Raw genomic sequence first — 12,185 nt, 5'->3', positions numbered from 1 at the left:
GAAGACTTATAGGTTAAGGGACTGATGTGTTTGTGAGTGTACACAGGTCTATAAGTCTATGAGGAGTTTGATATTTATAGAGAAAGTCGACACCCTAAAAATGAATGTCTTCAACTAAAGACTTTGCATTTTTGAGGACTTTCTGAAGACTATGAAAGTGAAGAAATTGGTGTGACCATGAAGACTTGATATTCATGCGAGGAACATGAAGCGTGAAGACTTTCGTTTTCGTAGTTTCATTTTCTCTTTCTTGAGTCATAGGAAACACCGTACTATTAAAGGGGGTCGAGGAAAAACTAAGGAAAAGTTTCCAAGTGATGCTCATCTCAAAATCCTACACCTACCAATCCTTTCGAGTGAAGCCATTGGAAATCTCATGCAGTTCAGTCAATTTCTTCAGTGACAGAGACGAAGTTCTTCTGGTCTCTGAGGAATTTGTTCTGACTGAGGAGTTAGGAATACACCAGTGTGGATTGCTTGCAAGTGAGGAACATGATAGCCCTGAGGAATTTGAGCCTCAAATTTCCGACCGTTGTTGTGCTACGTGCCAGCTGTCCCAAAATATCTACCCACCTAACGGTCATATCATTGAACGCATTTATGTCTTATCATGTCAGGCTGCTCCCTAGGCTATAAATAGCCGCCCCCCTACAACCACTAGCAGGTTGGCTACTCTGAGAGTAACTGACACTTGTCATTGAGAGCATCCCATCCTCTAAGGACTTTGAGTGAAAATCATCAAGTAAAGAAAACCCAAACCCAAACACCTACAAACCCAAAGTGATTGAGTATCACTGAAGAAATTGTTCCTATGTGGATACGACGCTTGTTACCTTTGAACACTGTGCATCTTCCTGACGGTTAGGCGTCATGTACTAGAGCATCCAAGAGGAAATTGTGGATCTCCAAGCGACCGAGTTTGTGAAGGTTTGGAAGTCACCTGAAGACTTACCACGAGTGATTGGGCGAGGTCTGTGTGACCTTAGCTGAAGGAGAATGTGAGGATTGTGTGTCCTCGGGTTTAAATACCTAGCCGCTCCAACCAAACGTACAATTGTCACATCACTTGGAACTGGTCTACCAAATCACTGTCTTCACCAAGCTTACTGGTTCTATTTCCTCAACCCTTCCATTTCCTCATTACTATGTTGTGTGCTTATTCATATCTGTTTGAAGACTTTGACTAAAGACTTTCTCAAATTCCTCAGTTTAATTTCTTTAGTCTGTTTGTCTTCATCTTGTTTATTCCGTGCTTATGCTTTTTGTACTCCGTGTTTGTTTTTATTTCATCATGATGTCTATGCTTATGTTATGTTATGTCTGCATCTAAGTACTTATTCTGCTGCAAGTAGTTCTTCACTAAGGAATTTCCTCACCCTGAAATTCCTCAGTGAAGAATTCATAAAAATCGCCTATTCACCCCCCTCTAGTCGACTTAACGCACTTTCAATTGGTATCAGAGCAAGGTACTCCCTTGTTCTGTGTGATTTTGGTTTAATTGCCTAGAGTTTTAGTTATGTCGACCACAGGTATGAAGAAAGTGGCTTGTCCCATATTTGACGGTCATGATTATCCCAAGTGGAAGGCCATGATGAAGAAGTGACTCATGGCAATGGATAGTGAGTTGTGGACCATCATCGAGATTGGTGTTACTGATCTATGCAAGATGGCGGAAGCTGATGATATTCGCAAGTACACTCGTCTTGACATCATAGCGAAGGATGTCATCTGCTCATGCTTATCCCGAAACTAGTTTAGGAACATCAAGCATCTATGTCATGTGAAGCTTATCTAGGATCGTCTGTCTGATGTCTATGAAGGTCATCGAACTTGTCATCAACTTTGGTTTGAGGAATTCAAGGAATCGCTCAAAACAATGAATTTTGAATCTGAATCATCATCCTCTGCACCATGCTTTATGGCAAAAGGTGCCAAGGTAACTGAATGCTACCTATCTGAATCCGATGATGATGAATCTAGTGACGAATTTGGGCCCAGTTATACCAAACTTGCTTCCCTAGCCACTAAAAAACAAAGAGCTTTGGAAAAGGTTCAAATTATGCTTAATGAGAGCGATGATATGTTGGGTGAAGAAATGGATCGCTCCAAAAACTTTGACTAAAAATCTTCAGAGACTTCAGTCCAAGTTTGATAATCTTCAAAGTCATCATAACACTCTCTAATCTGATCATGAGAAGCTTTCTTATGAATTTCTTCAAAGAAAGCAAGATCTTGAGAAACTAAGGGAGAGTTATGAAGATCTTCAGAAGGAGCGTGATTCATTACTAGCTCAACAAATCAGCACTACTCAGGAAGAATTTATTCCTCCATGTTTGAAGTGCATTGAATGTGAACCTGCTAATTCTTCACCTGAATGTTCAAATGCTTCTACTGCTACAAATTCTTCACCTGTCTCTGCTATCACTAATTCCTCATCTGAGGATATTGCTAGTATCACTGACAATGCAGGGATGAAGGAATTGTATATGACAGGCATGTACAAAAGCCTCAAAGGGCATCAGGCTCTTTGTGATGTGCTTAAAAAGTAGATCCTCAACAGGAACCCTAGGAAAGAGAGTATTTCCTTTGAGAGGAAACTCAATGCTGATGGAACATACTGGAAGCCTGAGCAGTATCCCAAAACCTCATGGGTTGCTGCGAAGGGACCTCCAGTAGATCCATCTACTTTATCTGGCTTTACATTTGAATCTCCTCATTCTTCTGGTGAGTCATTTGACTCCAACTATAAGCTCTTCAAAAATCAGAATGGTGAAGTATTTGCTAGATATGTTGGCACTAACTGCAGGAACAGTTCTCCTATCAAGAAAATCTGGGTTCCCAAAAGGTGCCTTGAAAGTCTTTAGGTGAAAGTCCTCATGACACCACCCGTGAAGAATAGGAACCCCAAATCAAATTCTTCATATGGACCAAATTCTTCATATTGATCCAAGTCCTCATACGGATCGAATTCCTCACGTGGATCAAATTCCTCAAAAGGATCAAAATCCTCATATGAACATCATCATGCTAACACTTCTGTTTTGCAGGGAAGATCTAAGGGCTATGAATATGAGCATTATTCTTCTAACCATTATGTTCATAAGTCCTCGAAGAATTTCTCTACTTACTCATATGCTTACCCTAACTCCTCTTATGTGAAACAAAGTGGACTGGCTTCTATGCCACCTATCGCTTATGGAGCTCGCAAAATGATGAACTCTTTGCCACCCCTTCAAATGTGGGTGGTGAAAAAAAAGAACAAATCTCTTATGCAGGGTCAGGTCTCCAGACATACTTAAACATCTGAAGAATTTGCTGGAGACCTGAATATGCTTGAAAGGACGCAAGCTAATCATGAAGAAATGAATTTTCATTTCTCACATCCTCATACTGCTATATCTGTTCTATTTCCTCGATGAAATTGATCTGATGAATTTGATGTCATATTCTTCACTGATGAAGTATATGAGTTCATAATCTGCACTAATTCATCTACAGGATGATCAACCCAAAGCCACTGAGTGGGTCCTCGATAGTGGATGTACAAATCACATGACTGGTGACAAGAATCTATTGATGGACGCTCCTTTATCACCATCGCATCTAAAGCATATCACCTACGTTGACAAAGGAAAAAAGCAAGGTATTGGGTCTAGGTAAGGTTGCGATCTCAAAGGATCGACACATGGACAAAGTCATGCTTGTCGAGTCCTTATGATTCAATCTCATGTCAGTCTCAATGCTTTGTGATCTTGATATGGTTGTTATCTTTGGCAAGTATCGTTGTGTTGTGATCATGGAAGCTGACCATTCCAAAGTCTTCGAAGGCTTTAGGAGAGGAGATCTGTATGTTGTTGATTTCTCTACAGGACCACAACTAGCTATATGTCTAGTTGCAAAACCTTCAGAAGGCAGGCTATGGCATCGACGACTCGGTCATGCTGGCATGAGGAACTTGCGCACGCTCGCGAAGAAGAAGCATGTTATTGGCATTGAGAATGTCAAATTCCTCAAGGATCACTTGTGCGGAGCTTGTGAAGCTGTAAAGATGACCAAGGCCAAGCATCCAGCAAAGACAATCATGACTACCGCTCGACCATTTGAATTGCTTCACATGGATCTCTTTGGTCCTGGCCATTATTCTGCATTCACCAATGAAGCATCTCTATATGGCTTTGTTATTGTTGATGATTACTCTCGTTACACATGGGTGCATATTGTCTTACAAATGTGAAGTGCAGAAAGTCTTCAAACGATTTTCCTCGAGGGCTTCAACCAACTTTGGTGTGAAGATCAAACACATCATAAGTGACAATGGAACCGAGTTCAAGAATACTAGTCTTGATAACTATCTTGATGAACTTGGTATTACTCATGAGTTATCTTCTCCTTATACTCCTCAGCAGAATGGCGTCGTGGAGTGCAAGAACATGACTCTTGTTGAGATGGCTTGCACTATGCTTGATGAATACAAGATGCCTCGTCATTTATGGATTGAGGCAATTGATACTACGTGCCACATCATCAACAAGGTATATCTTCACAAATTCTTCAAGAAGACTGCATATGAACTCCTCACTGATAAGAAACCCAATGTGAGTTATTTCAAAGTCTTCGGTGCAAAATGTTGGATTAGAGATCCTCATCACAATTCTAAATTTGCACCGAAAGCACATGAAGGTTTTATGCTTGGTTACGGAAAGGACTCGCACACCTATAGAGTCTTCAACAATGTTCACCACAAGGTTGTTGAAACTGTAGATGTGCAGTTCGATGAAACTAATGGCTCACAAAGAGAGCACCTACCTCCTATGCCAGATGAACAATCACCTAAGGAAACCATCAAGTTCAAGGATACTAAGGATGTCATTCCTACCGAAGAATCTGCTGAAGAAATCATTCCAGATCATGAAGAACATCATGCTGGTGCACCTGAGGAAAATGGCTCTGAAGAAAATGCTAATGCAAATGAAGTGCAGATTGAGAAAATCATCAGCGAAATCAACGCACCAGGTCCTCTCACACGCTCAAAAGCTTCACATTTATCTAACTTTTGTGGGCACTTTGCTTTCGTCTCTATCACAGAGCCCACTACGGTAGATGAAGCATTTATGGAGCCTGAGTGGATTTTTAGCTCAAGGCACGGCTTGTGGTGAGGAATAAGGCACGGCTTGTAGCTCAAGGCTACACACAGGTTGAAGGAATTGATTTCGTTGAAACTTTTGCACCTGTTGCTAGACTTGAGGCTATTCGCATATTACTTGCTGATGCTAACCATCATGACATCATCTTATATCAAATGGATGTGAAAAGTGCATTCCTCAATGGTAAGCTTGAGGAAGAAGTATATGTTGCTCAACCCCCAGGTTTTGAAGATCCAAAGCATCCTGACCAATTCTACAGACTCAACAAGGCCCTCTATGGCCTCAAACAGGCCCCTCGGGCGTGGTATGATACTTTGAAGGAATTCCTCATGAAGAAAGGCTTCAAACCCGGTTCACTTGACCCAACTCTTTTCACTAAATCTTATGATGGTGAATTGTTTGTGTGCCAAATATATGTTGATATTATTTTTGGTTGTACTGACCAATGTTACACTGACGAATTTGGTTATATGATGAGGGAGGAATATGAAATGTCTATGATGGGAGAATTGAAATTCTTATTAGGTCTTCAGATTCGTCAATAGTGCGATGGCATATTCATATCTCAGGAGAAATACCTCAAGGATGTGTTGAGGAAATTCGGCATGCAAGATTGCAAAGGCGTCAAAATTCCTATGCCCACAAATGGCCATCTTTGCACTAATGAAAATGGTATTGACTTGGATCAAAAGTTATACTGCTCCATGAATGGCTCTTTATTGTATTTATGTGCATCTAGGCCAGATACTATGCTTAGTGTTTGCATGTGTGCCCGCTTTCAAGCTACACCAAAGGAATCACACCATAAGGCTGTGAAGCATATTCTTCAATATCTAGCTCACACTCCAACACTTGGATTATGGTATCCCAAAGGCTCGGCTTTTGACCTCATTGGATATTCAGACTCTGACTATGTTGGTGATCGTGTGGACCGCAAGTCAACATCAGGCACATGCCATTTCCTCAGATGATCCTTGGTATGTTGGTCCTGAAAGAAACATAAATGCGTATCATTGTCTATTGCTGAAGCTGACTACATTGATGCTGGTTCGTGTTGTGCTCAATTGCTATGGATGAAGCAAACCCTCAAGGACTACGGAATCAACATGAAGAATGTGCCTCTCTACTGTGACAATGAGAGTGCCATCAAGATTGTGCATAACCTAGTTCAGCACTCGAAGACAAAGCACATTCAGATTCGTCATCATTTTCTTCGTGATCATGTGTTGAAGGGCGAAATCTCCATCGAGCACTTGAAGACTGAAGAACAGCTAGCCGATATCTTCACAAAGCCCTTGGATGAGAAGAGATTTAGCAAGTTGTAGTGTGAGCTAAATATCTTAGAATCTTCGAATGTCCTATGAAAAGGACACACATCCTAACACTTATGCTAAATTGATGACTTAGATGTGCAACACATGAAGTAACTGTTTTTCTTCAAACAATGAAGACTAACGCTCTAAGTGTGAAGAAATTAACAAAGAATTTGATTCTCAGAGCCCTACGACAATTGTACGTGGCGTCTCAAATCATCATTCTTATACGGTGGGTCAGCCACCAACAAAAGTTGAAAATCTTCAATTTGAGTTTTTCTTCATTTTGAATTTCCTCAGTTGTTCAATGTCATCAACTTTGCATTATCTTCACTGTTTCCATCGTTATTCTTCATGAAGGGTATTAGAAGTCATTTTTACTACCCTTGTTGATTCTTATGATTTCTACAAATCTTCAAAAAGGTGTTTATTCTTCAATCTTCACACTCTAAACACCTCACACACACATCTGTTCTTGATCTGTTTCTCTAAACAAAATTTTTCATCAAGATTCCTCAATTGTGTGGATTTTCAATCTATACAACTCTGGAATCTAAGTCAAAGAACGCTTAGTGAAATTCCTCAAGACACATCTGGTCAAATTCCTCAAACTTGTTCTTTTAAAAAAACTTCTGAGAACGCATATGACCTCTCCAAATTCTTCACACCTATACTTTGTTCACAGGTACACATGTCCGCTGCTGAATCACTAGGTTCTCATTAACTTAACCCATTTGCAGCATTCCTCAAAGAAAAGTTGCATACCTCGTCAGAAAACTCGATTGTTCAAAATCCCCAGTTGAAGAAAATGTCTGACGGCAAGAAACCTCAAAAGGATGGGAAGAAGTTGGAAGTCAACAATGCATTTGAGATTCCTAAAGACATCTATGCAGGGTACTGCACTCCTCCTCATGAAACGAATAATGAGCGCAAAGTGCCCATTCAGAGGATAGAGAGGAGATGGGCCAGAGAATGGAGGGAGTACATATATGTGACTCCCGAGTATATGAAGAAATTCGAAGTACACCGTGCTACCTCTTGAGCATGCGTTGGTTTTCCCTTGAAGAGGAAAGGGTGATGTAGCAAAGTAGTGTAAGTATTTCCCTTAGTTTTTGAGAACCAAGGTATCAATCCAGTAGGAGACTACACGCAAATCGCCTAGTACCTGCACAAACAATCAAGAACCTTGCAACTAACGCGATAAAGGGGTTGTCAATCCCTTCACGACCACTTGCAAAAGTGAGATCTCATAAAGATAATAAGATAAATATTTTTGGTATTTTTGTTGTATAGATTTAAGAGTAAAGATTGCAAAATACCTAGTTGGTGGGAGATTAATATAATGGAACATAGACCCGGGGGCCATAGTTTGCACTAGTGGCTTCTCTCCTGATAGCATATATTACGGTGGGTGAACAAATTACTGTCGAGCAATTGATAGAAAAACGCGTAGTTATGAGAATATTTAGGCATGATCATCTATATAGGCATCACATTCGTGTCAAGTAGACCGGAACGATTCTGCATCTACTACTATTACTCCACACATCGACCGCTATCCAGCATGCATCTAGAGTATTAAGTTCGTAAGAACAGAGTAACGCATTAGGGAAGATGACATGATGTAGAGGGATAAACTCAGGCAATATGATATAAACCCCATCTTTTTATCCTTGATGGCAACAATACAATATGTGCCTTGCTGCCCCTACTGTCACATGGAAAGGACACCGCAAGATTGAACCCAAAGCTAAGCACTTCTCGCATTGCAAGAAAGATCATTCTAGTAGGTCAAACCAAACTGATAATTCAAAGAGACTTGCAAAGATATCAAATCATGCATATAAGAATTCAGAGAAGATTCAAATATTATTCATAGATAAACTTGATCATAAACCCACAATTCATCGAATCTCGGCAAACACACCGCAAAAAGTATTACATCGAATAGATCTCCAAGAAGATCGAGCAGAATTTTGTATTGAGATCCAAAGAGAGAGAAAAAGCCATCTAGCTAATAACTATGGACCCGAAGGTCTGTGGTAAACTACTCACACATCATCAGAGAGGCTATGGTGTTGATGTAGAAGCCCTCCATGATTGATTCCCCCTCCGGCGGAGCATCGGAAAAGGCCCCAAGATGGGATCTGACGGGTACAGAAGGTTGCGGCGGTGGAAAAGTAGTTTCGTTGCTCTCCTGGATGTTTTCGGGGTATAAGAGTATATATATAGGTGAAAGAAGTAGGTAGGTGGAGCTAGAGGGGCCCACGAGGGTGGGGGCGCGCCTACCCCCCTGGGCGTGCCTCCCTGCCTCGTGGCCACCTCGTTGCTTCCTTGATGTCCACTCCAAGTCTCCTGGATTGCGTTTGTTCCAAAAACGATCCTCCCGAAGGTTTCATTTCGTTTGATATTCCTTTTCTATGAAACACTGAAATAGGCAAAAAACACAGCAATTTGCACTGGGCCTTCGGTTAGTAGGTTAGTCCCAAAAATAATACAAAAGAGTATAATAAAGCCCATTAAACATCCAAAACAGATAATATAATAGCATGGAACAATAAAAAATTATAGATACGTTGGAGACGTATCACACCCTCCATGCCCAAGACCTCCACTGGCACCTGGCCAAGATGCTGATCCCTCTAGCATCAGAAGAGGTGAGGATTTCCACAAGGAGTGGGCCAAGCGACAAGCTAAGAAGGCCAAAATGGCAAAAGAGGTAGTGAAGAAATTCAATGAAGATTCTGTTGCTGCCACTACTGAGGCATCTGCAAGAAAGCCTAAGAAGGCTATGCCCAAGAAGCCTGTACACAAGCCCAGTGCTTCTGCTTCAATGCCCTCACGTCCAAGCACCTTAGCAATGCTCTCACGGCCCAGCTCTGCAAAACCCTCACATCATATTCCTCGTGCTGCCCCACCTCCTCCAATTCCCTCAGCTCCTCTAGCAAAGTCCTCAGCACCTGTGCATCTCGCCTTGTGTCAAAGGACCACAGGCAAGTCTATTGCCTCAGGAGCCTCTGCAAGTTCTTCAGCACCTCTGCAATCCTCAACCGGCCCCACTCTACTAAAGACCAAGGCCACTTCTGGACGAGGCACAAGACCAAGTCCCCACAAGAAGCAGGTCGCCTTCCAAGTACCGACCAGTGATGACGAAGCCGATGATGAGGAACTCGCTGAAATCATCCAAGACAGACAACAAATGGCCACTAGAGCCAAAGGCAATAATGTGCCATTGATGCTAGATCCAAAATTGATCCTCGACTTCATCTACTTATGGCATAAGGACCCCAACACACCTCTGCCTGAAAGGAACCACACTCCTGGTCAAAGTCATATGTTGACTGCCTTCATTGGTGAGGAGAAATGGAAATATGAACAGGGGAGGCAGGTGAAGAAAGCACAGTACAAGAAAGAGCGTTTTCTAAAGCAAAATGTGTTGAAGCTTTCACCTGAAGAACTTGCAGCTCTGCAATCAGAGATCAAGAAACTCGGCGATGAATGTGATCGATACTATGCTGGCTGGCTTGGAGCCAAAGTCAGATTCATCAACCTGACCAAGGGATTCACCTCAAACGTTCCTGCCCCAACGCAACATGAATCTCCTCAGGCTGAGTCTTCTGCTCAGCCGACTGAAGAACATGCCAGCATCGCTGATGATAATCATGCTACTGATGAAAATGAGAGCACCAGGGCTGATGAAGATACTCCAGCCGCTGATGAAATTGCCAGGGCAACCACTAGTGTTGCACCCGAGGAACCTACCAGGCCAGCTGAAGCATCAACCACTGAGCCTGAAGAAACTGAACCAGTCAAGCCAACTGCACCACTTGTGTCAGAGGAAAATGAACCAATTTCCTCTGCTCCTCCGGCACCAACAGCAAGTCCAGTTCTTCCTTCTGCATCGGAAGCAAAGAAAAATAAGGCTGCGGAGCGAGCAGCTGTAAAGAAGAGGAAAGCATCTACTTCATCACATTCTTCAACACCGAAGAAGATGAAGATATTGACAAGCTCTTTTGAGAATCCCATTGATGTTGTTCCCGTCTCAAGCATGCCATCAAAGGAACTCATTCCTTTTGGTGAATATTATGAGATCCCAAGCGGATCTGATGAAGACGTTCCCTCTGCTGCTTCTTCAGAGCAGTTGGACGGAGAAATTGTAGTGGACAATATCCCTTCAACCCCAGTTGTCTCATCGCCAATGCCTCAGTTTATAGCTGAAGAGGCAGGCGTTGAAGAATCGAGTGAAGAAGATGAAGACATGGACATTGGGAGCACCACTCCAGTAATGAATGATGACTTTTGGGAAAGTCATCACCCCAACTCTCCCATGTTCATGCCACTGCAACAAATTCCTTAGTCCCCAGTGCACACTGAAGTTCAAATGGGCTCTGACAAACCTCAAACCACTTCTTCCATTCCTGAAGAAATTCCAGCCACTAGTGCTAATGTAAATGTTGATGAAGAATTGAACACCCAGGCTGCAACTGAAGCAAAAACTGAAATTCCTCAGCCTGTGGTTCCTAAGACTGTGATGACTTTGACTGATACTCCTCAGCCCAAGCCGAAGAATCCCTCGACAGCATGCCCGATCAGCTCAATAAGCACCTCAATAAGCAGAAGGAGTTCATCCAAGGCTTGATGGAGTTGCTAAAGGAGAGCCTCGAGGACATGCCTCCTGAGCTCAATCAGCAGGGGGAGTTGACCGCCGGCTTGGTGATGCTGCTGAAGAAGAGCATTGCCTCGGAGAAGAAGGCGACCGGCAAAATCCTGCGACTTCAGGAGGACAAGGCGAAGCTCTGCCACGAGATCGACCTGTTGAAGGAGAAGAACGCCAGTTGGAAGAAGCTGCATGAGAATAGTAGTTCCTCGATGAAGATGCTGTAGGCCCTCGTCATGGAACAGGAGGAGGAGTTGGCGAAGCTCCGCATCGAGCACCCAGCTGCTGTCAAGGTACATAATGCGGCTGTGGAACATATGATGAAGGCTCGTGTCGAGAAATCCCGCGTCATGGACAGAATGAAGAAGATGGCGGAGGAGACGTGCAAGGAGATGGAGGTCGTGGAGGCGATGAAGAAGCAGTTACGACTCCACGGTGAATTAGACCATTTGGGGTGATAATCTTCCTTCTTCTTTTGCTCCTGTGTTTCATCTTTTGCTTCGGGTGTTTCGTCGCACGTGTCACGTTCTCTGCGAGGCATGAATAGAAAAATGGTTTTTTAGGGAATGAATAGAACAATGCTAACAATGAGATGACTAGCAAATTAGATCATTTTTATCGCCATATGGCACTAGGCTGCCGTGTTTCGTGCTCCTGCGTCGCAGTACTACTCCAGTGGAAAACTTGAGTATACTGCACAGTTCTTTTCTACTCCTCGATCAGGTCATCGACACATTTATACGAGCAGTCAAATCACAAGGCCCCGCCTTCCAGCAGTAATGAGCCATCAAATCACAAAGGCCCTCGCCTCTCGTGAAACCGACCAAGCTAGACTGCCCTGCCCTCTAGCCTTTTAAAAAATGTATACTTTTGTACAACAGTAGTATCGATGGATTGCGCCATGGAGCAAAACTTGAAATTAAAAAAAAGGTGGTACATATAGAGAGCACTCGTCGCCAAATTATTCATATAGTACTATTAAAAAGGCTAGTCACAATAATGGTGTCCAGCACAACCCACCCCTCAAATAAAACTAAGAGGGTGCTTGGATACATTTTAGTCCCAAGTAGT

This window comes from Triticum aestivum, chromosome 2A, assembly GCF_018294505.1.
Source record: "Triticum aestivum cultivar Chinese Spring chromosome 2A, IWGSC CS RefSeq v2.1, whole genome shotgun sequence".
Classification (NCBI taxonomy): domain Eukaryota; kingdom Viridiplantae; phylum Streptophyta; class Magnoliopsida; order Poales; family Poaceae; genus Triticum; species Triticum aestivum.
This window is presented reverse-complemented; position numbering follows the sequence as displayed.